The sequence below is a fragment of the Schistocerca americana genome, chromosome 5, assembly GCF_021461395.2.
Source record: "Schistocerca americana isolate TAMUIC-IGC-003095 chromosome 5, iqSchAmer2.1, whole genome shotgun sequence".
Taxonomy (NCBI): Eukaryota; Metazoa; Arthropoda; class Insecta; order Orthoptera; family Acrididae; genus Schistocerca; species Schistocerca americana.
The window spans coordinates 175,585,956-175,611,569 of NC_060123.1; the positions used below are offsets into that span (position 1 = coordinate 175,585,956).

Sequence of the window (25,614 nt, forward strand, 5' to 3'; positions counted from 1 at the left end):
CAGTCGCGCGGTTCCGGACTGCGCGCCTAGAACCGCTAGACCACCGCGGCCGGCCTCTCAGAATCGTACATAATTACTTTCTTTGGTAACGACTCTTGACGAACAATGGGCTGCCATTCCTCCAGAGACACTCGGACACGTATTTAAAAGTGTCCCAGCAGAGTTCGAGTCGCAACTAAGGCAAAGGGTGGAGATAGCCCGTGTTAATGTCTGTAACTCATTCCAAAGGTTAGTTTGGGTTCAGGCCGGGACTCTTGGCAAGCCGGTCAATGTCAGAAATGTTATTGCTCACAAAGCATTGCCTCACAGATGCTGCATTATGACACGGTACATTCTCTTGCTGTACAGTCAACTGTCGCCTCCGAAATGTTTCTCCGCTGTAAGCACTTAACGTTTTCTTACGGACAATAAGAGGAGTATATCCCAATCACAAAAAGCACCACGAGATCGTAATACCACCTACTCTATACTTCACTGACGGGGCTATTCATGATGGCACGTAGCCATCTCGAAGCGCTCGATAAACCTAAACCCTTCCATGGGATTGCCGCAGGGTACAGCGTGATTCACTACTCGTTTCCAGTCATCCAATGCACAGTGGCGTTGACCTTTAGACCACCTCAAGCGTCGCTTACCATCGACTGCAGTGATGTGTCGCTAATCAGGAGCGGTTCGACCTTCGTGCATCATTCTTTTTAACTCCGTATGCACAGTCATTGAGCTACCTCGACTGCTGGTGGCACTTTCGAATTCACAAGTGATTCCTTTCGCTGATTTCTTGCGATTTTTGCAACTACCCCCAGCAATGCTTAACGTTCCGTGCCCGTCAGAACAGTCAATTTGGGCAGCTTTTGAAGGGCTGAAATGTCCTTCAGGGGGTATTTGTTACTCAGGCCTCATCCAATGACTAGTCCACGTTCGAAGTCAATGTGCACTCCTGACGGACCCATTCCGATGTTACTACTTCTATGCTGACAAAACAATTGTCCCCGCATCCTTTCACACTGACGTGCCCGTCTCTCGTGACATCTAGTGGTGAGTTTGCATTACGTAGGGGTGCCCGGATGCTTTTGATCGCACAGGAAGGGATGTTACTACGATTGTTTCTTCACTCTCCGATTTTTCTCTGAGGGAGATCTCTGCGTGTTAAGCTATTCAGACTGGCTGGATATACTTAGACGAGTAAAAAAAGAAATGATGATATCCGAACTGAACTGAATATGAAAAAATAATTTTCATAATAAAACATTATCAGTTAAGACGGAATGAACATATAGATCGTATACCAGATGCAGGAATCACTAAAGCCATAAAACAATATAACCGAGAAGCAAAAGGGTTTAGGAAGACCGAGGAAGAGGTAGGTTGACCAGTTTTGAAGGAGATGGTACGGACCAAAAGGGCCAGTCCTTGATGTAAATGATAATGATGTTGATGATGTCATAATGTAGTTATGCCAATTTTGAAATAAAATTATTAACAAATTATTTACGTTAGACTTTTAGTTATAATGAGCGAAATAATACTGCGCAAGAATTTAAGCATAATTTTAATTGATTTGGGCCTCTTCTTGTTATTTCAACTCGCGTAGCGCTGATGGCAGACTCCTTGGCACGTGAAGAGGGGGGTGGAGTTGCAGTGTCACACAACTGCCGTCGAAGTTTCGAGGAAAGACAGGCTCCTCCTTGATCATTTCATTCCATTACCGATCTCAGTTTTGTTACGGGTCTTCCTCAGACCCATTATCTATTAGGTTAGTGCGTAACTTCGTAGCGTTATTGTTTTGCGTGTTAGTACTCCGGTTGCTATGGGTTTCTTTATCGATTGCCATTTGTTTAATTTGTAGTTCACTGTTGCTAATTGAGTTTACATATTGTAATTTTGTGGTTTGGACTGTGGACGCTGGAAAATGCAGTGCCAAGTGGAAAAATCGGAACAATTCAGTCATATTCTTCTGTTTGAGTTCAGTAGAGGTACGACAACAGCGGAAGCAACGAGAAACATTTGCTCCGTGTACGAGGATGATGCCATTGGATAGAGCACGGCAAGAGAATTTTTTTCTTGTTTTAAGGAGGATCGTTTTGACATTAGTGGTTCTACACGTTCAGGAAGACCTTCTGGGTTCGATGAAGATCGTTTAAACGCGTTAATCCACAATGGTCCACGCAAGTGTACTCGATAATTGGCAAATATGATGAACTGTGATCATTGCACCATCGTGCGACATTTGTATGCAATGGAGAAGGTTCAAAAATTGGATATATGGGTAGCGTATGCTCACAGCCAAATTCACAGAAATCAGCATGCGGCCAAATTTGCATCTATGCTTGCTCGTCATCAATTGACTCGTGAACAACACCGACCATTCCTATCGTGTATCATTACTGGTGGCGAGAAGTGATGTCTTAATGGTAAGGAAAAGAAAGGAGTGGTTGAGCCTAAACAAAACAGGAACTCCCTGTAAGGAGACCTGCACGCATCCACAAAAGATAATGATATGATGTACCTGGGGGAACAGCGATGTTGTGGTGTACTGCGAATTGCTTCCCTGAGGAGTAAGCAACAGTGCTGACGTTTATTGTCAACAACTGACACCTCTTGCAGATGCATTCCGACGCCAACGACTGCATGAAGTGATGCTACTCCTCGCACACTCTGCTAGACTGATGAGAAACGCTATACAGGAGTTGCGTTGGTGAGTCAGTTCGCACCCACCTTATTCATCTGATCTTGTGCTCTCAAATTTTCACCCTTCCCGCTCTCTATCGAACAACTTTCAAGTAACTTCCTTTCCGGATGAAAATGCGTTCCTGTCATGGCTCGACGAGTTCTTTCGCCTCAAAACCACGTGATTTCGGCTGTCGCGGAATCGAAGAATTGCCCCAACTTTGGAAGAGTTTAGTGTAGGAGTCTCTGTTCTGTTTGTGTGTTGCGCTTATTAAACTTACGGACGAAAAAATTACTGACACTAGCAGCTTGTCAGCAGGACAAGGATTCAGTTAAAATACGTGAGTGGCTTAGACGGTATCTGCCTTTCTGCGTTACTTTAAATGTGGTCTGGATGCCCTCAAATATCACTTTTCAGTTGTGACAAATTTCTCTCTGTAAATAAACGGCCATTTAGTCGCTGCATTCGCAGAGGATCTATTGCGCTAGGGAAGTTCCCAGTCGGCGGCGGCAGTCAGCGCCGAGTCAGCCGTAACGGTCCGGTCAGCGCCTCAGCTGTAGTTGCTCATGCCCGCTAGCAGGCCGGCCGGTGTGTGACTCAGCCGCCCACGCCGCCCACACACAGCCGAGTCTGGTCGCAAATCCGGCTGCCTTAGGACGCGGCCTGTGAGATGCGGTCGGCCATCACTCACCTGCGGTCATTGACTGTCTGACTGTCTCTCTCTCTCTCTCTTCTCCCCAACCCCCGGCCTCTCTCTCTCTCTGCGTTTAATCCGGACTCCAGGTCTGCCTATCCGTTCGGTACAAATTTTACAATCGATTTTAAACGAACTTCCCAATGATCTAGGGACCTGAAATTTCAAACAAAGCACAGACATCAATGACAATGCATTATTAACTCGCTTTCTTCCACCTGCCTCCCGTGGGGGTAGGGATGGAAGTGAAAAGATTTGGTAACGCCCGACATCTCCACTGCCCTGCAGGCCTAGTGTGTTGTGTAGGTAGTATCGAGAAGTGTTTCAGGCGGTGCGTGAGTGGATGGTCACGGCTGACCAGTGATAGTGGGGATCAGGTAATGGATATCAGGTTCTTGTCTGTCCGTTTATTGCAGTTTATTTTAAACTAACTTCTCGATGAGCTAGAGATTTAAAATTTTAAACATAGCACAGAACTGTGACTATGTAGACTTTCCTGGCTTATTAGTATGTCAAATTCCTGTTGGATTTCCAGCCGGAACAAACTGTCATCTCAGCACAATATTTCATCGGTCCACCTGGCCACCATCATCAAGTGAGAAAAGTTATCGTTGTCGGTGAGAGCAGCGTAGCTTTTCTCACCTGATAATGGCGGCCAGGTGGACGGATGAAATATTGTGCTCAGATGACAGTTTGATCCGGCTGGAAATCCAACAGGAATTTGATATAGAACAGAACTGAGTGAAAGTGTAATATGAACTCGCATTCTAGTCTGGTGTGTGGCGGAAGATACTCAGTGTAACACTGCCGTTTGTCCTCTTATTTCCTGTTCCACTCGCGAACGGTTTGCGGAAAGAACGGCTGATGGTAAATATCTGTGTGGGCTCGGATCTCTCTAATTTTTACCTTCACGGTCTTTTTGCGAGATATACGTAGTAGGAAGCAATATATTGGTTGGCTCAGGTAAAATACCTGACTCCATATCTCTATGCAATACCATCAAAATATTTTAAATCGATTGAAAAAATTCACATACACACACAAGACCAAAAAGCACAAAATAGTTATTTAAATAAAAATCAGTTTTTAATATACTTATTTGTAAATAAGACTAAAAAGTATAAATTAAATTTTCCTAGCTCCGTACAGATTTCTAACCCTGTACATGTTGCTGTTGTTGTTGTGGTCTTCAGTCCAGAGACTGGTATGATGCAGCTCTCCATGCTACTCTATCCTGTGCAAGGTTCTTCATCTTCCAGTACCTACTGCAACCTACATCCTTCTGAATCTGTTTCGTGTATTCATCTCTTGGTCTCCCTCTACGATTTTTACCCTCCACGCTGCCCTCCAATACTAAACTGGTGATACCTTGCCTCAGAATATGCCCTACCAACCGATCCTTTCTTCTAGTCAAGTTGTGCCACAAACTTCTCTTCTCTCCAATTCTATTCAATACCTTCTCATTAGTTATGGGATTTACCCATCTAATCTTCAGCATTCTTCTGTAGCACCACATGTCGAAAGCTTCTATTCTCTTCTTGTCTAAACTATTTATCGTCCATGTTTCACTTCCATACATGGCTACACTCCATACAAATACTTTCAGAAACGACTTCCTGACATTTAAATCTATACTCGATGTTAACAAATTTCTCTTATTCAGAAATGCTTTCCTTGCCATTGCCATTCTACATTTTATATCCTCTCTACTTCGACCATCATAAGTTATTTTGCTCCCCAAATAGCAATACTCATTTACTACTTTAAGCGTCTCATTTCCTAATCTAGTTCCCACAGCATCACTCAATTTATTTCGACTACATTCCATTATTCTCGTTTTGCTTTTGTTGATGTTCATCTTACATCCTCCTTTCAAGACCATGTCCATTCCGTTCAGCTGCTTTTCCAGGTCCTTTGCTGTCTCTGACAGAATTACAATGTCATCGGCGAACCTCATAGTTTTTATTTCTTCTCCATGGATTTTAATTCCTACTCCAAATTTTTCTTTTGTTTCCTTTACTGCTTGCTTAGTATACAGATTGAATAACATCGGGGAGAGGCTACAACCCTGTCTCACTCCCTTCCCAACCACTGCTTCCCTTTCATGTCCCTCGACTCTTATAACTGCCATCTGCTTTCTGTACAAATTGTAAATAGCCTTTTGCTCCCTGTATTTTAGCCCTGCCACCTTCAGAATTTGAAAGAGAGTATTCCAATCAAAATTGTCAAAAGCTTTCTCTAAGTCTACAAATGCTAGAAACGTAGGTTTGCCTTTCCTTAATCTTTCTTCTAAGATAAGTCGTAGGGTCAATATTGCCTCACGTGTTCCAACAAAAAATGGTTCAAATGGCTCTGAGCACTATGGGACTTAACATCTATGGTCATCAGTCCCCTAGAACTTAGAACTACTTAAACCTAACTAACGTAAGGACATCACACAACACCCAGCCATCACGAGGCAGAGAAAATCCCTGACCCCGCCGGGAATCGAACCCGGGAACCCGGGCGTGGGAAGCGAGAACGCTACCGCACGACCACGAGCTGCGGGCCGTGTTCCAACATTTCTACGGAATCCAAACTGATCTTCCCCGAGGTCGGCTTCTATCAGTTTTTCCATTCGTCTGTAAAGAATTCGCGTTAGTATTTTGCAGCTGTGACTTATTAAACTGATAGTTCGGTAATTTTCACATCTGTCAACACCTGCTTTCTTTGGGATTGGAATTATTATATTCTTCTTGAAGTCTGAGGGTATTTCGCCTGTCTCATACATCTTGCTCACCAGATGGTAGAGTTTTGTGAGGACGGGCTCTCCCAAAGCTGTCAGAGGGGCCTTGGTTCGACTTTCAGTGCTCTCATTCATGAATTGTTCACCTCCACGCTCTTCTCTATAAACCTTACAAGCATTTTCATAGCTATTTCAAATTCACAGTGCCACATTTTCAGGACCATCTCTATGGAGTTAGGAATTCGTATTGGGCTGGGATAATTGCTATACACTTTCTCTTTCATATAGCCCTACAAAAATGATTCGCATGTGTTCAGATGCGGAGAATATGGCGGCGAATCGAGGCCCATGCCTGTGGCCTCTGGGTACCCCAGAGCTAGAATGCGGTCCCCAAAGCGCCCCTCCAGGACATCAAACACTGTCCTGCTTCGATGGGGTCGGGCTCCGTCTTGCATGAACCACAGCTTGTCGAAACCAGGGTCACTTTGGATAATGAGGATGAATTCATCTTGCAAAACCTTCACGTACCGTTCGGTAGTCGCCGTGCCATCAAGGAATATCGCACCGATTGTTTCGTGACTGGACGTTGCACATCTCACAGGTACCCGTTGAGGGTGAAGAGATTTCTCGATCGCGAAATGCGGATTCTCAGTCCCTCAAATGCGGCAATTTTGCTTATTGGCGAAACCATCCAAACAAAAGTGGGCTTCGTCACTAAACCAAAGCATACTAATTCCCATCATGCCCTGCGGCCAACCGTGCACTTTTAAAGCCCTAACGCAAATTGTTGAGAAGTCAGGACGATTTTATTTCAAATAGTTCACTAATTGTCACCCTCTATATTCCCGGCACGAAATTTAAGGTGGGGGTGATATCTGTGCACGATGAAGCGACGCGCGGTGTGATGGAGCTGTGTGTGTGTGTGTGTGTGTGTGTGTGTGTGTGTGTGTGTGTGTGTGTGGGCCGGCCGAAGTGGCTGTGCGGTTAAAGGCGCTGCAGTCTGGAACCGCAAGACCGCTACGGTCGCAGGTTCGAATCCTTCCTCGGCAATGGATGTGTGTGATGTCCTTAGGTTAGTTAGGTTTAACTAGTTCTAAGTTCTAGGGGACTAATGACCTCAGCAGTTGAGTCCCATACTGCTCAGAGCCATTTGAACCATTTGTGTGTGTGTGTGTGTGTGTGTGTGTGTTTGTTTGTTTGTTTGTTGGAAAGGAGAGAGGTGTAGTATTGTTACTCACGTTTCTGAAAAATAAATTGTAATTTGTATGCAAATTTGTCTGGTATTGTGCAAAGTGCACGCTTGGAACACGTCACTGTGTAATGAAACAACGTACAACATTAACACAAATTGTGAGTGGCAGTAAAATAACTGTTTTTAAATCTTGTTTTACGTTTTTACCTACTATTGTCAGTGGCGGAAAGTAGAGTACTGGCTACGATGGATACTACTAAATGGCACCATTCCAGCACACGCCTTAGCTCCACCTTTCTCCCGCCGCTATAGAACGGCCTGGCTGCCTTCCACACTGGGCACTTTACTGCAGCGGACGGCCTGGCGGGTTACGGCGCGCAACGCTGCTCTCGCAATTTCCGCGCGCGCATCTCATCTCGCCGGAGACAAGTAGACAAGTCCATCCGCTCCGTGGCGTGACGGCGGGGGAGGCGGTGAGGGTGGCGAGGCGGGAGAAAGGAGCGGCGCGCCGCCCCCGTGAACACAATGGGCCGCCGACACGCCAGCCGCCACTTGACGCTCGTGTAATTACCCGGCGGCTTTGATACACAACGTTCACTTAAGACACACCCTCCCCAAGTGAAAACCAAATTTCAGAAACCCATTTTCAGCGTCATATTTACGTGTTACTATTCTATGAGTACGTCGATGATAATGATGATGATGATGTTTGGATTGTGGGGCGCTCAACTGCGCGGTTATCAGCGCCCGTACAAACTCCCACCTTTACTCAGCCCAATTTCGCCACTCGCATGAATGATGATGAAGTGATGAGGACAACACAAACACCCAGTCATCTCGAGGCGGGTGAAAATCCCTGACCCCGCCGGGAATCGAACCCGGGACCCCGTGCTCGGGAAGCGAGAATGCGACCGCGAGACCACGAGCTGCGTACAGTACGTCCAGGAAGCAATGACGGAAACAAAAGAAACGTTCAACAGTGGGATAAAAATTCGGAGTCAAAGGATATTAATGTTAATATTTGCTAATGAGATAGGTGTCCTCTATGAAAGTGAAGAAGCCGTGCGGTTCTAGGCGCTACAGTCTGGAACCGCGCGACGCTACGGTCGCAGGTTCGAATCCTGCCTCGGGCATGGATGTGTGTAAAGTCCTTAGGTTAGTTGGGTTTAAGTAGTTCCAAGTTCTAGGGAACTGATGACCTCAAAAGTTAAGTCCCACAGTGCTCAGAGCCATTTGAACAATTTTTTTTGCAAGTGCTGCTCTGAGATGACGGGGTTGGCTCAGGAGAGGAATTTGCGGCGGGCAGCATCAAACTAGTCAGAAGACCGATGATAAAAAAAGAAAATCAAGGTCGGGGGCGTCGTCGTCATCCTTGTCGTCGTCGTCGTCGACGTCGTTGTTGTTGTCGTCTTCAGTCTGAAGACTGGTTTGATGCACTAGTCCAGGCTACTCTTCCTGTGCAAACTTCTCCGTAACCACTACAACACACAGCGATTTGAACCTGATTACTGTGGGTGTCTCCTGTCTCCATTCGCCATTGTAACCCCCCCCCCCTCCCATTTCTCCCCTCCAATCCTAAGTAGATGTTTCCGTGGTGTCTCAGAGTGTGTCCTACCAACCAAACCCTTCTTCTAGTCAAATTATGACACACATTTCTTTTCTTCCTAGTCCTATGCAGTACACTCTCATTAATTCGGCTACGTTCCATTACTCTTGTCTTGCTTCTGATTATCTTCATCTTATATCCTGCTTTCAAGACATTGTCCATTGCTTTCAACTGCACATTCAAGTCCTTTGCTGTCTGACAGAATTATAATGTCACCAACAAACCCCATAGTTTTTATTATTTTCTCCTTGAACTTTAATTCCTTCTCCAAATTTTTCTTCGACTTCATCACTGCTTGCTTAATGTACAGATTGAGTAACATCGGGCATGTACTACAGCCCTGTCTCACTCCCATCTCAACCACTGGTATCTTTTCATGCCCCTCGACTCTTTGGTGCCATCTGGCTTGTATACAAGTTGTATACAACCTTTGGCTGCCTGTATTTTATCCTTGTTACCTTTAGAACTTCATTTATTTCAATCAACAATGTCAAAAAATTTCTCTAATTCTAGGACTGCATAAATGTAGATTCGCCTTTCTGTAACCTGTCTTCTGAGATAAGTCGCAGGGTCAGTATTGCCATCGAGTGTTCCAACATTTCTCCGGAGCCCAAACTGAACTTCCCCAAGACCTGCTTCTAGGAGATTTTGCGTTACTCTATTAATAATTCGTATCAGTATTTTCCAACTATGATTTTTCAAACTGATACTCCGGTATATTCACGCCTGTCAGCATCTGCTTTCTCTGGAATTGGAATTATTGCGCTCATCTCGACGTCTGAGGCAGTATTACACGACATTTGCGTAGTGTCTCTTAGAGTGACCTAACGTTTTTGGTCTGGTGTGCTTATTTCGAGTTGTTATCCTCGAAATAATGTCGTGGTGTTTGTATGTGTCTCAGTATTTGTGTTGGTATTCATGCACGCAGTGAGTTCCGTCCAGGAAGACAGGAAACGGGAAGACGAGAGCAAAGCTGACCACAAGTGTGAAAGGGAAAGCAAGCGAAAGCAAGCTAACCACGTGGTGAGACGCGTTTGCTTCGCGGAAGGCGCTCCTGCAGCAGCCCAGTAAATTGGCGGGACTCTCGTAATCTGCTCCGCGCTGCCGCTGCTCAAATTTTCTCCCACTCGCTTTCCCCAAAGTGCGAGTTTGTGGGAGAGTGAAAAGACAAACAGCCGTCTAACTGTTGTGTTTCTACGCCGCAAGAATGCGCTTCTTGTTTCTCATGTTCTCTCCACCCCTCCCCTGGTTATTCTCACATTAAGCTAACTGTATCCTCTCTCTAAACGCATCAGATTTAAATCTCAGAGGAGGACGACAGAAGCACAGAAAAAACATTTTAATTGCCCTCAACGCATGTCATCAAGCAGTAGGGGCTTTCCCTTTCAAAAAGCTTACCAATTATTCACTGGCGTCTTGTTTACACATGGGACAGACATTCCAAACGGTCGGAGTTCTGGTAGTCCTGTTTGAGAGTAACCTTTATCGCTTAAGGCAAATGTTAGAATGGTTTCTTTGAAAAGGATACGGTCGAGTTACTGCCGTATCATTGTCCGATCGGAGATAGTGCCCCATCTCTAATAACCTCTTCTTTTACGGGAGATTAAATCCTGTCTTTTTTATGTAACTGAACACACTGACAACATTTTAAAGCTTAAATACAATAGGACAGCAGACGAACCATCATACATTATGTAAAGATTTTTAGTCGACTTTAATGTCATAAATATGCTGATTGTTAGATATATCAGTATAATATAAAGGAAAATCAAAAGAAAACGAGACAGATGGAAAAAATAAGTGAACTGTTTAAAGTTAATCGCTATAGCTGTTAACACATTTATCCCACTATCAAAACGGTCAATGCCTTCAAGGAAAAATGTTCGCGGAAAGATGATTGCGTTCAGGCTTACACCTCTTCGCCCTTAAATCGACGGCCGCGAATGTCTTTCTTCAGGGCTCCAAAAATATAGAAATCGCATGGGGAGGGATTGAGACTGTATGGAGGATGTGTAAGGGCTTCCGAGCGAAACAATCTTGGCAACACGCGGGCCCGCCGTCATGTTGCAAAGTTGTTTCGAGAACGCTGCAGAAGTTTCGCTGGAAAGCCCTTATACATCTTCCATACAGTCCCGATCTCTCCCATTGCGATTTGCATGTTTTTGGAGTGCTGAAGAAAGACATTCGTGGCTGTCGATTTGTTTCAGACGACCAAGATCACGCCGGGGTACAATCACGCTTCTGTAGGCAACCGAAAACATTTATCCATGAGAGCGTTGACCATCTTGTCTCACAGTGGGATAAATGTATTAACGGTTATGGCGATTACTTTTGAAATAATAAACAGTATATTTGCTTTTTTGTCTCGTTTACATCTGACTGTCACATTGTACATCTACAATGTAGTATAACAAATTATTTTGCGATGCTTTTTGGTCCAGTGTGGCTTCTGCAAAAATCAACGTCCTCATTGTGGCGAACGCCAAATATATTTATTAAAAAAACAAATGGAGTTTTTGTATTCTGATGAATAATTCGTCATGTGACCCTAGAAGCGTTAATGTGCGATGTGTTTTGTGCAACGAATATTAACATTGGACGAAAAATCTAGAGAACTAAAGATAATGATATCGAACCTTCTTTATTTTATCGGTGGTGGTCAATGAAAAAAAACCAGAGACATTGTATCATATGACTCACTCTCTTGTCTTCGATTCTGGCACGGATGGTAGGCGTCAATGTACGCTGGATACAGTTCGTGTGCTCCGGAGGGGATCACCATTTCTGTTGCAGCATAGGTCGGCCATTACGCCGGCAAAACAATTGTTCTTATTAAATGCAAATGTAAATGCATGAGAGTTCTCTGTTTTTCTCATTCAGTATTCTAAAGCCAGTAAAATTAAATTAAAAATTCAATCATTAATATTTTCGTTGCATTGAGTCCGGTAAATTTTCGATTGGCCGCTTAATGGCAGATGACGACAATCTCCTTAGCTTAGCTTTGCCTTGCTAATGAAAAATAAAAAAACAGTATATTACTTTTCATTGAAACAGAAATATCTGAGGTATAAATCGTCGTTTCAAACTCGGTACATAACCAGTTGCCATCAGGGCCCCTGATAACTAATTTTTGTTACAACATTCCGCGTGATATACGCAGATTTTTATTAATAGTAGCAGCCACTCACGCAAACCTAACAGTAGAAGGCGGTGAGTCGCGCCCTGTGTTTCAAAAATTGTTACTTACGCGGAAAATCCAAGATCTACATAAATAGTTGTGGCGATATTGAATTTGCTTAACAGACTCATGTAAGCCAAAATCAGAACCGAATGCTAATGATGACCATTTCTCTTTAAATCAAGTACCACAACAGAAATAGGAAATCACAATTTTACGTAATATTATCCTACACCAAACAAAAAAATTATATTTTATTATATACCACCACATCTTACAATCGGCTGCAAACCAAAAATTGTTCTTTTTATATTTCTTCGGTCACACAACTCGAGGGATACTAGCAACACGATCGAACTCCTTAAAAAAAATTGCTGTCTTGGCATAAGACAGCTTAGCTGCGCATAAGACTATAGTAGAAAGTTAAATACGATACTTATTTCCTTGCGGGAGTGCAAAACACACACACACACACACACACACACACACATACTCACTGACACACACACACACACACACATACTCACTGACACACACACACACATGCTCGCGCGAGAAAACCGAACTTTTCTTCCTTTTGAAGACAATAAGTATTTGTTTTTTATTTTTGTTGGTCAACGGTATACAATACCAGATATTTTACTGGTAAATCAGTTCTATTACGATGCATTCTAAATGCTCGACGACCTAAGCTCTAACAGCGTTCAAAATGGCTCTGAGCACTATGCGACTTAACTTCTGAGGTCATCAGTCACCTAGAACTTAGAACTAATTAAACCTAACTAACCTAAGGACATCACACACATCCATGCCCGAGGCAGGATTCGAACCTGCGACCGTAGCGGTCGTTCGGCTCCAGACTGTAGCGCCTAGAACCGCACTGCCACTTCGGCTGGCTCTAACAGCGTCGAAAGTCTTAACAAAAATAAATGAAAGGCCTCGAGGACTACTTTTCCACTGCACTCAATGACATTTCAGCTATTAAAAAAAAAAACCATCTCCGCCATTGGCTCTGCCTAACCTACGTTCCCACAAATTACGCAAATATGACACTCGGGTACTCAGCAAATATCAGTTACTTTCTTGGCTTACGAAAAGCGATTTCAGTTCTTTCAGACCAGAATTAAAGAAGAAGGTGAAAATGATAAATTTTCGACCTTTGTACTTTACCAGAGCATAAATGTCTGCCTCGCATCAGCTCTGAGCGGAACTGAAACAATCTTATGGTGTAACATTAACAAGAAGAAGCCATCGCTGTCGGCAAATTCTGTACGGACATCAGCCCGTTTATTCTTAGTTTTTCTATTCTCTGGAAACAATTCCAAGTTTCCTATGTATTACATCACGTCTCTATAAACACATTAAAGAGATACTTGTAAAAAAATGTACAATTATGTACCTGCTGGTGCTGCAGAAACACTACTCCTTATCCGCAACTGGCCATGTCGTGTCTTTCCGTGCTTCAACACCCGCTCGCAAAAAAAGATTTCTACGATATCCTCAGAACCTCTAAACTTCGCCAAGCCACCATACCATGCGTGGCACTTTCCCTCTTTCCTATTTCCATTCTCGAATTGAACTTCAGAATGAGGATTATCGGTACACCCTTTGTATTAACCGAATTTCTCTCATTTCAGCGTCAGTTTACTGAGAGAGAACAAAGCTGTGTCGAATCGATGAAAGACTCGTCTATGTTTGAAGGAAGCGTGATTTATGACAACCTGATTTGCTTTTCTCCGCGTGAGACGAAATTTCTTCGGACTTCCTTAAAAAGACCATATTCGAATTTTACTCCCATCTGATGTACGGTTCACTAACGGTCTGCGGAGCGATTTAGAATTTAATTAATGGTATTGGTGCCCAATCTGATGATACATGTAACTCGTTTCCTCGCCTTGCACGATATAATCTAACCTTAAAACATTTTTTCAACGTGTCCATAGTTTAAAGAGCTCATTCACGAATTCAGTCTAGGTATTCTTTACTAAATCGATTCTCTGCATGAAAGAAATATAGAACTCGTTTCTGCTCTTCCAGAGTAACACTTACTGCAATTACTACTTTTTGACACCTGGAAGACAATTCTGACAACCATTTGAAGCGCACAAGATATTAAGACATCCGATTTTCCGTAGTGGAAGGCTTTCTAACTGTAATTTTAAAACTCTCGAGACAATGAGACCGCAACACCACGCAGACAAGAGACGGTTATACGCCCCTTCCTTAGATTCGCTCCCTCTAACCTCAAAAGTGAAACCGGGATTGCGATATGGCGAAGAAAATGAAACGGCAGCCGGCGGGTAATACTCGGTCATTGTATGCAAAATGTAGTCTTTCTCTTTCGCTGGCGATCCATTCTTCCTCCTCTTTTCGGGCGTCTACGTACTAGTATTTCCGCTTGCGATGTCTGCTTGCGAAACTGCTACCGAATCGAGAAAGCTGGCGGTCATGCACCCTTCATATGTAGTGGGATATTGAGGAACGACCTCATATGCAATTTAACAATTCTATCGAAGCCTTTCAGCTAATTCGCGCCTGTTCGTGGCGCTTCTGACTGATTCGTAATTGTTTGGTATGTACGGTAGTAATGACTGTAGAGATAATTCAGTCGTAGTCGCAGTAAAGATGGATTTATTTTTTAGTTCTTCATTTTCGACGCGTTTCGCCTGTATTGAAAAGTATCTTCAGACAATCGAACTATGGGTAAACAATCGTCTCATGACATGAGGAGTCAAACGCATAAAATTACAACCAGGAAAGTATGGGCGTCGTACATGCACTTGGCCCATTCTTTCCTAGATGTAATTTTAAGCGTTTGACTCCAAAGTTCATGAGACGATTATTTACCCATAGTTTGATTGTCTGAAGATGCCTTTCAATACAGGCGAAACGCTTCGCAAGTGTAGTAGTAGTAGTAGTAGTAGAAGGAGAAGAAGAACTACTAAGTCCATCTTTATTGCAACCACGACTGAATTCTCTCTGTATGCTTATCACGTTCAATATGAATTCACAAAGTACTTTAGTAGCCTATGTAGTTTTTTTCCTCCATATTAACACCTAAACGGTTTGCCGCGCTCTTATTTACGCAACGATGAGAGAGAATGCGGAAATAACAAAGAAAATCATGCTTATAAATATTTGTGTACATGTAAAGAATATTTTGCAGATGGAAAAGTGTTAAAGAGCGAGTATTTTGAAAAATACCGTGCATAAATCGGAGAATATTGACCGGAAGATATATAAACGCTGGCAATGTCCCGTGCAAGAGCCAGAACGACTCTTGCGTTATCTTCGCGAATGGAGATTCAAACAGCGTTTGATCTTAGGAACAAGACGACAAACGTAGTGTGAGTTTCGGTGACAGACAGATTTCTCGAAATCCTCGCCCTAGCTGTTTGTATGCGACCATCTATGGAAAGCTTCTGCAAGAAGTTAGGAAACAGGTCAGACAGAACGTAAATGGCACAACTGCATTCTCCGGAAGTGAAGCACTTCTTCGGGAGTTTCTTTTCAAAGAAGCTGTGCTTCGTACCATGACTGTTCTAAGTATGGTTGGGTATTACTCGTCGTCATGGACAGATGACGGTCACACCAAGAAAGCAGAATTACAAATCGGTTGCTCTAACAATTCTCACGTTCTGAGATTCCAATTGCACGTTGCTTCTGTAACTGTATATTTTGTAGAGATGAAATAAGGCCATGCTTTCTAGAAGGCTGTTACTGGTGTACATTGCTACTATTGTTAGTCTCATCATTCAGCAACCAGAACATAGAGGGAACTGACGAAGATAAATTCGAGACTAGGAGAAAGGGGTAAAAATTCACTGGCACAAGAAATCAGTATGTGGTGCAAACTATCTAGTTGGAGGCTATTTTTGGAAAGAATCCAGCATTCATCGATAAATATTAGGGATCATTAATTAAGATCAACTGAAAAACTGGAAAATGCATACACAGACCCTGTTGGACAGCGACTGAAAATCTTTTGCAGAGAGTAGAGAGCATTCCTCCCCACAAGCCTCTCCACATTGACAGCATTAAGAAGACTTCATGTGTTGTTGCTTCAACAGCCAAATGGGAAAAGATGTGGAGCTGAGATTTGCAAATTCAGTGGAGCTAATACTGTGAATCTGGGCTTCTGCATTTAATAGTGTCGTTCTCTTTAGGACGATGTTAGTTCCTGTGAATAATTAGGTGTAAATCTCCATGGCCGGAGATATGCAGATAGACATCAACACAACTGATGGTAACATGATAACAATCAAATGCCTTATATGTGTTAAATGATCGGTCCGAATTTAAGGTGTAAGTTCTCCAGGACGTTCAGGAACTATCTGATTGGGATTATATTCAGGGCAGCTATAAAACAAAATGAATAACACGTGTGTACCATTAAGACATAATGCCATGTATGACTTAACAAAATTCAGTTACCAAACTCAATAAAAATGTACCGGAAGTCCCAGAAACTAAAGTTAAAAATATATACACTAAGGTGGTGTCTGTTCTTTCGGACATGTCCGAAAGAACAGATACCATCGGTGACCATGCAGCTCGTTAGAATGAAATTACAATGAAATGAATGCCCTTAGCTGCTTCCAGGCTTTGAGATACGTCAACGGGGACAGATGAAAATGTGTGCCCCGACCGGGACTCGAACTCGGGATCTCCTGCTTACATGGCAGACGCTCTATCCCTTTTTTTTTTTAACCTCATTTTGTTCGTTATAGTTCGTTGCAATTGTTCGTGGCGGACGTCCCCAGACGCCCTTTGAAGTTCGTTATTGATCCATTCACTCAGTTTGTTTTTTTTTTATTACAGAGGGCAACTAACCCTCTGACCGAACACGCTGAGCTACCGTGCCGGCATCCATCTGAGCCACCGAGAACACAGAGGATAGTGCAACTGCAGGGATTTATCTCTGGCACGCTTCCCGCGAAACCCACATTCTCAACGTATTGGCCCGCACTACATTCGTAGTGCCCCCGCCCATTATACTCATTACTCGCGGCGCGTTGCCGATTCCCGTAAGAGTTCGGGCACTGTTTGTGGATTCGCACAGATGAATAAGAAGATGGTCAAGTGGCCGGTGAGCCTTAACTATATATATATACACTAAGATGGTATGGTAATGGGCGGGGGCACTACGAATGTAGTGCAGAACAATACGTTGAGAATGTGGGTTTCGCGGGAGGCGTGCCAGAGATAAATCCCTGCAGTCGCGCTATCCTCTGTGTCCTCGGTGGCTCAGATGGATAGAGCGTCTGCCATGTAAGCAGGAGATCCCGGGTTCGAGTCCCGGTCGGGGCACACATTTTCATCTGTCCCCGTTGACGTATCTCAAAGCCTGTAAGCAGCTAAGTGTGATCATTTCATTGAAAAGTTAAAAATGACTATAGCTGAAAAACATTGTTAAAAGAACAAGAAACCAAATTTCACCGTGTTACTAAGTAACATATAATTGTAAGAGAAACACAGGAGTTACACTGGAGGAGTTTTGTGAAGCATGCAACAGTGATAAGCAGTAAATTAAACGCTAGCAGTTAAAATCGTAAACGTGTTTCTATCTCTTTAGCCACGTCACCGAGCAAGGGGGACGCAGTCATTAGCACTCATCCCTTTCGTAATAAGAATTACTGAAAATATGAATTCATGTACATTAAGCGAAATTATCTACCATTTAAAGAAGATAATCATTAGCAGTCGCTCGTTAAAAGTCACAGTGTGAAGAATAATTGACGAGTCGTTAACACGAAGCACTCTCCGTTAAAGGCACAATTCACAATAGAAAAACTGCATACGGAATGAATTATAAACATTGCTGGAAGAGCGCAGACGCGTTACCTTTGCAGGTATGCTGTTTACACAACCTTCAGCCCGGTGAAAGCTGTGACCGAAGCGTAACACAATTCAGTTAAGTGCCTCGAATTGCCCGTACATTCAAATTCCTGCTAGCTATGTTGTGCGGAGATCAATACTCCCGTTTAGTCTCGAGCGACGTTTGACATTAAAGAGATCACGAGAGTGGTTAACGAAATGCTGTGTGAAGCTATTTGAATGTATTGCACGCTTTTCTGAACACCAGGTAGAAACTGCAGCCGTATAATGCTAAAAAATAATTTCAAACACAGAAACAATTACGTTTTCAGAGCGTTACGACCCTCTCTAACTGTAATTTGAATAGCTAACGTAACTACGTGTGTATTTATACTTTGATGGAAACGAAATGATAAAATTTGCACAGCATGTTTGTCTCCGGGGTATGATGATTGGCTCTGACGTCAGTGTCTGCCACCACGTGTGGGCGAGCTGGAAGCTCTTCTATCGCACAAGGTATTACAATTATGATGTCATTAAAAGCAACTATTAAAAGAGAAGAGCCGGCCGAAGTGGCCGTGCGGTTAAAGGCGCTGCAGTCTGGAACCGCAAGACCGCTACGGTCGCAGGTTCGAATCCTGCCTCGGGCATGGATGTTTGTGTTGTCCTTAGGTTAGTTAGGTTTAACTAGTTCTAAGTTCTAGGGGACTAATGACCTCAGCAGTTGAGTCCCATAGTGCTCAGAGCCATTTGAACCATTTTTTTTAAAAGAGAAGAACATGTAGACTATACTACTTAAAACGAATTACCAATGCGTGGTTCGATCGAGCTCATTTCCAAACATGAGAGTTGTTGCGTCGTTCTGGGGCTTAGTGATGTTGCTGGTGCCTCAGTAGGTAATCTGGATGATGCTGACTGAAGGTTTGATAGACAGGCGAATGGAATGGGCTCAAAAATGGGAAAACGAAAATAGGCGTCGAAGAAGAACATTCGGGGAGGGAGAGGGGGTGGATTGGGAAAAGGAGAAAATCACAGGTTCTATTCGTAGGACTGGGGAACAGGCAGGGATATGGTTGTGTCTGCGACGATGATTTGATGTAGTTGGATTGGAGACGCTACTAGGCTGAAGTGGGATCAAACAAGGTTAACTAGTCGGGAGAAGCTGAAATTTGAGTGATTCTGGGAGTATGTGGCGAAGGCTTTATGGCATGAATTATACGGAATCGCTCAGACGGGTGGATATTTCGGAAGACAATTGTGATAAAATATATTCCTGGGGGGGGGGGGGGGGGGGGGGGTACAAACTAGAGTTACAAAATAGAGTTTTAGAATAGCGTAATTTGTCTATGAGACCAATGAGACGTCATTTCATTCCGTTTTATAAGGGTATATCTTTTACGTACACGAGCATACAACCTTGGAGGACCTTTTACAATTGAGGACCGTTTTTTCAAAACTCGCCTTCTGCAAAAATGGACGGAATGAGTTTTTTCGGCATATACTATGTGAGCTAGACGCCTTTCTTATTCAGAAATCAGTTTTTTCAAAAACCAATTACCTTCATGGTTATTCCAAAACTCATTGTCTGCCGGCCGCTGTGACCGAGCGGTTCTAGGCGCTTCAATCCGGAACCGCGCTGCTGCTACGGCCGCAGGTTAGAATCCTGCCTCGGGCATGGATGTGTGTGATGTCCTTAGGTTAGCTAGGTTTTAGTAGTTCTCAGCCTAGGGGACTGATGACCTCAGAAGTTAAGTCCCATAGTGCTCAGAGCCATTTGAACCATTTGTTTGTGAGCATGTCTAGATTTACTGAAAAACCATGGAACGTGCAGACCCATTAGATCCCTTAAGGCTGATCTATCGTTGAGACCTTTCATTGTTAAGGAATGCTCTTACATGGAGGTACTAATGCGGTGATACTCCATCCCCTTAAAAACAGAAATTTTCGGGCTACTCCTGCAACTGTGGGAAAAGTCAGATCTCTATCATATCCAGCCACGTGATTTAGTAAGCGTATTTCGCAAAAAAAAAAAAGAAAAAAATCTAGCCGTAAATTTTTTCTCGGGGCACGGTGTAGCTTTGGAGAGTCTCTCTCGTACCCGGTATGGTACGTCACTGCTGTAAGCCCAAAATTGTAAAGTTGTAGCGATTCAGTTTTCCATTTAAATGAAAATGTACCTCCATCACTTAATGTTAAACGTGAAAAGAAATATCTTCTATCTCGCCGTCCGCAATGAATTCACACATATCTCCGCATTGAAAATTATCACCGTCACACGTGGCTTGTACAACTGAATCATGTATGGCTTCAAACACAAACGTCGCCGCAAAAAACACGCCAGATATACACACGTGTGGCTAACTCCCGGTTGCCCCGACTATTAGACTCCTGTGGACTATTGATTAGAGCAACGTCTTGAACGAGCACGTGACCAAGACCTGTGGAATTCGCCTTACATAAACAGAGTTCTGAAACTGCTGATGTCATCCTCGAATGCTTTGAGCTGTAAGACGTGCAGTACCGCACAGTTATAACTGAATTGCATCCGTCGAAGTAGAGAGCGCGAACGTCCTTTCATGGCGTGTTGTCGTGACATCAGTTAGATGCATGTTGATTGACGGACGAGCATGAGGCGGAGACTCCTACCGGCAACCATACGAACCGAAAACTCACACCAGGCAGCAAAGTAAACATTTAGTTTCGACGCGTAAGTTAAAATTTATTGCAAGTTTCTACCTTCATCACGTAAAAGAAGTAGTCTTGTGAAATCGGATGTAACCTTCTGGAACACACAGAATGCATGTAATGGCAGTACCGTCGTCCTTTTACGGATGTGAGCTTTGGACACGAAGAGAACGACAGATCAAAAGGATATAAAGCGCAAACATGAGATAGCTGAGAGCGGTAACTGGTTACTCATGACTTGACTGGAAGAGGTATCAAGATAACAGGAAAGAATTAGACACGTCAATTTTAAAGGAAGAAATGATGAAGTACAGGATCAAATGGAGATAGCATGTAATAAGTACGTAAAAGAGCAGAACACCAAAGTCAGCGTTGACGTTTACGCAACAACAACCAACAAGAAAGATCGATAGGCAAAATAAAAAGTGGACAGGGACAGATGTTTGTTGATGTATCAAATCAGAGGTAGTTTAATTTTTGATGACGGTTGCAGTGATTATGGCGAAATTTTGGAATGTTGCACAGTACAGTGGTTCAAATGGCTCTGAGCACTATGGGACTAAACATCTGTGGTCATCAGTCCCCTAGAACTTAGAACTAATTAAACCTAACTAACCTAAGGACATCACACACATCCATGCCCGAGGCAGGATTCGAACCTGCGACCGTAGCAGTCGCGCGGTTCCGGACTGAGCGCCTAGAACCGCTAGACCACCGCGGCCGGCCACAGTACAATATTATACGCTAGTTCAATAGAACGTTCTGCGTTCTGCTGCTAATCTTAGACGTGGTTCACGCTGAGGCGATGCGATACCATATGCAACGCTACTCCCGATACAGCGCAAGGACCAACCTGCATCGCCGGAGTCATAAAACGCTGTAAAACAGCCTGACTGGTTCCCACTCGGGCGAAGGCGACACGTCACCGACACGTTTCTCTGTCGCATCGCTCGGCGCAACACGTGTAAGTAGGCTGTTTAGGTTTTTATGTTGGTAACGCCACGTAGCGCTCTGTATGAAAATCACTGACTGCGCTGTGTGCAGTCTGTGGCTGGTTGGACTCATTGGTGGAATATTCGCTTGTGTATTGTTGGGCAGTTGGATGTGAACAGCGCGTAGCGTTGTGCAGTTGGAGGTGAGCCGCCAGCAGTGGTGGATGCGGAGAGAGAGATGCCAGAATTTTGAGGGGTTACTATAAGCGGACGATCTGGACTTGTTCCCGCCAGAAAAAGGAAATTGGCGATGGCAAGGAAAGCGTTTCTGAAGAAGAGTAATTTGTTAATATCGAGTATAGATTTAAGTGTCAGGAAGTCGTTCCTGAAAATATTTGTATGGAGTGTAGCCATGTATGGAAGTGAAACATGACGATAAATAGTTTGGACAAGAAGAGAATAGAAGCTTCCGAAATGTGGTGCTACAGAAGAATTCTGAAGATTAGATGGGTATATCACATAACTAATGAGGAAGTATTGAATAGAATTGGGGAGAAGAGGAGTTTGTGGCACAACTTGACAAAAAGTAGGAACCGGTTGGTAGGACATGCTCTGAGGCATCAAGGGATCACCAATTTAGTATTGGAGGGCAGCGCGGAGGGTAAAAGTCGTAGAGGGAGACCAAGATATGAATACACTATGCAGATTCAGAATGATGTAAGTTGCAGTACGTACTGGAAGATGAAGAAGGTTGCACAAGATAGAGTAGCATGGAGAGAGCTGCATTAAACCAGTCTCTGGACTGAAGACCACAACAACAACAACATGCAATTAGCAATGTTATATATATATATATATATATGATGACTTTTGAATACTATTAAGGTAAAAACATTGTTTGTTCTCTGTCAAAATCTTTCATTTGCTAACTATGCCTATCCGTAGTTAGTGCCTTCAGTAATTAGAATCTTTTATTTACCTGGTAGTATTGGCGCTCGCTGTATTGCAGTAGTTCGAGTAACGAAGATTTTTGTGAGGTAAATGATTCATGAAAGGTATAGGTTATTGTTAGTCAGGGCCATTCTTTTGTAGGGATTACTGAAAGTTAGATTGCGTTGCGCTAAAAAATATTGTGTGACATTTTAGTGATGATCAGAATAAGTAGAGAGAACTGTATGAGTACGTTCAGTTTTACTCAGCTGTCTTTGTATCAAATAACGTAGAAGTTTACTAGCACAGTCTTTCATAATTTTTCTAAGGGGACGTTACACATGGTGTGCTAGTCTCTCCACTCAACTTTGCAATACATGGCGAGGGAAATTTCGTGCCATCCGATGTGCCTTAAGTAAACTGCTTTATATAGATGAGGCAAAGCTACAGCCATCTCTGTACTTAGTCTCAACAGAGTTTCACTTTTTTGCACAAAGAATTAAAAACCACTGTTTCGATATTTGCGCGTGTTCTCTGCTGTGCAGACTTTCCCACTAAATTTTGAGGAAAGTGCTCAGAAAAAAAGTTGATCTTTCCACGTCTTACAGCGTGACACCGCAGCTTGGTAATTAACTGGTTTTCATTTTGTTATTGCTCACAGTTATTGTGATCATCACAAATAAGTAAATCACCAGGCACACTTTGAAAATTTTGCAGTGAAGAATGTAGTCCCTGGCCAATTTACGTTTGATCGGTTTTGCTGTCTACGAAATACAGCGAAAATATCAAAATTGTTTTTAACGGTGGAAGGAGAACGGTACCTCTTTACTTTCTCGAGTAAATGCACGGTACGTATTGAAGGTCCTCCACAACGAGGTTGGCGGTTACGTGATGTAGGCGATGCAATGGCCGCCTGGCTATGGGAGTGCGGAGCTGCCTACTGTTTCTCTTTTTTCGTATGCTGCCGGTACAAGCCGAAGCCAGAAAAAAAGGACTGAAATGGAAATACACTGGGATTCTTCAGCTGATATTGCTGACTGGATTTTTTTTTCAGCCTGTGCTCCCTGATTTCAGGAAACTTTGTGACAAGTGTGAAAGTAATGTGAAAGCTAAATTCTTGTCACTTCTGAATGAGCAGCTGGATGAAGCCGAGAAGGACATGTCGGGATTTTTATCATCATGAGCCTCTTCCGTTTCTTCAAATACACTGTCTGCCCGTACGCAATGTTCACCTACCATTGGTGGTGACTGATCTCGCATCAAATTCTGCAACGTTTCTTCTGGTCCTCCAGTTGAATCGTATACTACTTTGCATAACAGAACAGTTGCAGAAATATTATCCTAGGTTTATTGATTTGTAACCGAGAAAAAAAAAGTACACATTTTAGAGGTTTCCATTTCACCGAAGATTTATTGTGGCAACGCTGCATAAGGAGTACATAAAATATTTAGTTATAGATCAGTAGCACAAGCGGTTCTGGGATACCAGTAGCGACCAATTCTGAGACCCCCATACTAGTACGTGATGTAGAGTCCACGGGCGGTAGTGCAACCGCTGTGACTCTGGCATGTAGTCGATAGCACAGATTGCGAATTCTGTCCCGTGATATGTTATTTCACGCCTGCTCGACCTGTTCACGTAGTTCTGTAAGAGCTCTTGACTGATGAATCGCACGAGTCACTTCTCATCTCATCTCATCTGGACTGGATGCAAGTCCGGAGATCGTGCTGGACAGAGAAGTTTCTGGACGTTCTACAGGGGACTTGGGGTTTCACGGGAAGCGTGTGGGCGAGCATTAGCGTGTTGGAACAACATATCACCTCCCTGTTGCCGCAAAAGAACGGATCTAACAAGGTTCTTAAAGTACCGAGCGCTGGTTAGCGTATCCTCCAAAGGTGAACGAGAGTTGTTGCTTATCGCACTCCGGAAGATAACGCCTGGGATGGGGCCAGTCTGAATTGGACGAATGCACTCTACGAGGTAGCACTCACCAGGTCGATGTCGTACGCGCAACAGACCGTCAGTTGCGTGCAGACAGACAGATATGGTCTTCATCTCTGAAGACCATGGCAAGTCGTTTCATCTTCCAAGTGATCTTCTGACGCCACAAGTCCAGCAGTGCGCTACGGTGCTGTGCCGTTAGTGGAAGACGGGCAAGAGGTGAGCGAGCCCGTACCCCACTGCTAACTGTTCGCAACAGTTCGTGTTGAAACTGCCGAGCTCACAAGCCCTCTTATGTGTGGTGTGGTAGCTGTACGGTCTGCCACTGATCTCCGTAGAAGACGACGATCCTGGTGGGCGTCTGTGCTGCGTGGATGTCCAGAACCTCGTCTACGGGTATCAGAATGTTCACGTGACCACTGATAGCAGCGTCGTTGCACAAATGACGCAGCACGTCCAACTTGTGGCAGTTCTCCGAAAGGGCCATCCCGCCACTCGGAAGACCACAATTTGACCCCTTTCCAAATTTGCTCGGTTGGCCGTAGGAAGCAAGAATGCGTCTCCGTGGCATAGTTGCCTGCTTGCTTCACACGTTTGCACTACATAGAGCCTTCGGGCTGTGAGCATTCGCCGTTAAGGGGTAGACACAGACTGCGCACTGGTCGCTATGCCACTACGCTACCTGTTGGCGGGCGACGTTGAATCCATTATTAGTACACTAGTGGCCATTAAAATTGCGCACCGAGAAGAAATGCAGATGATAAACGGGTATTCATTGGACAAATATGTTATACTACAACTAACATGTGATTACATTTTCACGCAATTTGGGTGCATAGATCCTGAGAAATCAGTACCCAGAACAACCACCTCTGGTTGGCGTGTACAGGTACAGCTGCCCATGTAGCTTCAACACGATACCACAGCTCATCAAGAGTAGTGACTGGCGTATTGTGACGAGCCACTTGCTCGGCCACCATTGACCAGACGTTTTCAATTGGTGAGAGATCTGGAGAATGTGCTGGCCAGGGCAGCAGTCGAACGTTTTCTGTATCCAGAAAGGCCCGTACAGGACCTGCAACATGTGGTCGTGCATTATCCTGCTGAAATGTAGGGTTTCGCAGGGATCGAATGAGGGGTAGAGCCACGGATGGTAACACGTCTGAAATGTAACGTCCACTGTTCAAAGTGCCGTCAATGAGACCAAGAGGTGACCGAGATGTGTAGCCAATGGCACCCCATAAC

At 43.8% G+C, this 25,614-nt stretch overlaps 1 protein-coding gene and 1 non-coding gene across 5 annotated transcripts in view; both read left to right on the forward strand.

The window, feature by feature from the left end:
- The window catches only part of LOC124615313, a 254,126-nt gene that overhangs the window by 60,823 nt on the left and 167,689 nt on the right, over window positions 1–25,614 (forward strand). The gene's annotated exons all lie outside the window — the stretch shown is intronic.
- Trnat-ugu lies at window positions 17,300–17,373 on the forward strand. The gene has a single exon. It is a non-coding gene; the product is annotated as a tRNA-Thr (tRNA).